This window comes from Etheostoma spectabile, chromosome 15 (genome assembly GCF_008692095.1).
Source record: "Etheostoma spectabile isolate EspeVRDwgs_2016 chromosome 15, UIUC_Espe_1.0, whole genome shotgun sequence".
NCBI lineage: Eukaryota > Metazoa > Chordata > Actinopteri > Perciformes > Percidae > Etheostoma > Etheostoma spectabile.
Genome location: NC_045747.1, coordinates 29,916,931 through 29,918,119, shown reverse-complemented (window position 1 = coordinate 29,918,119; position 1,189 = coordinate 29,916,931). Strand labels below are relative to the sequence as shown.

The window sequence follows — 1,189 nt, the reverse complement described above, 5'->3', positions numbered from 1 at the left end:
CCCCCCCAATATAAATTTCATAAAAGCCATTGTAAAAAAAAGAAGAAAAGAAGTTGCAACATTACGGTACATATCCCCGTCTTGGTGCGTAACTGTGTTTTCCACGTTAGACAGCCAATCAGCAGTGTTGTTAGATCTTGTTAGAAGCATGCTGCATGCGTATTGGCTCAATGATGCTGATGACAATTTCTCCATAGGTTTTAAAATTTGGTATTGAACTACGGGTTCGATTTTTAAATACTCAATACTACGGAGGCAATTAGGTTGGTGCCAAAAAGGTTCGGAAGTTTGGTACCCAGACCTACATGTAGTTAAATATTTAAATGAAGCATGTATTTAGTTTTGCTTCCTGAATATCATTGATACTGCGATTAGGTTTATGAATCACAGTTCCAAGAGATGAGCAAAGTCTTTGCACCCCAATCAGCTGTTCTTATGTAAGAATTTTTTTCCTGTACTCCTCTTTCCTCTTCTATTTATAAGCGGCTTTAGTCTCAATCTTCTAACAGTGGTATAACGTTAAGTTGCATATTACATTAATCGGTGCAGTAGATTAACAATTCTTTGTGCATTGCCTTCCAGTCTGACTCACAGGATGTAGACGTGTGCATATAAGCCTACAATTAACTCCGTATTTCACTCACAAATATACAGTTTCATAAAAAAAAATTAAAGGCTCGGTCATTTCAGTTATGGCTGGCCACTGTAGTTTTTAACAAGTGTTACTCAACATTTTACAAACATTTTCAGCCACACATTAATACACCCAATAAATACTAAATTCCTATATTAAATGTCAACAAGCCAGTTTCTGACTTCAAATGGCATGGTGATGTCAAACACTCATTTGCATGTTTGTGACGTCATTACGCAATCATTTGCACAAAGCTTAGTGGTTGTGTCAGCAAGGTAGAAAGAAATAGAAATCTTGAGCCAAATATTCAAAAAGATAATACAGGAATTTACCTTTTTTACAATTATTACTTAGGTAGCCTATATTTTAAGTAAAACAAGAAGTACTACAAAGGGAGAGGGAAAAAATCAAAGAATTGTCAGAGAAGGCTGGCTTTGGCCAGGGCCGGACCAGCTCAGCTGCGTCTTTCTCCTGTGGCGTCCCGCTGTCTCTCCTACCTACACCGGCCCCTGCACCCTGTCCCTTCTCCCCTTTTCTACCTGCCTAAGCACACGG

At 38.5% G+C, this 1,189-nt stretch overlaps 1 protein-coding gene across 6 annotated transcripts in view; it reads left to right on the top strand.

Annotated features, from left to right (window-relative positions):
- Positions 1-1,189, top strand: part of LOC116703718 (zinc finger protein 646) — a 17,287-nt gene that overhangs the window by 4,086 nt on the left and 12,012 nt on the right. The window lies entirely within an intron of this gene.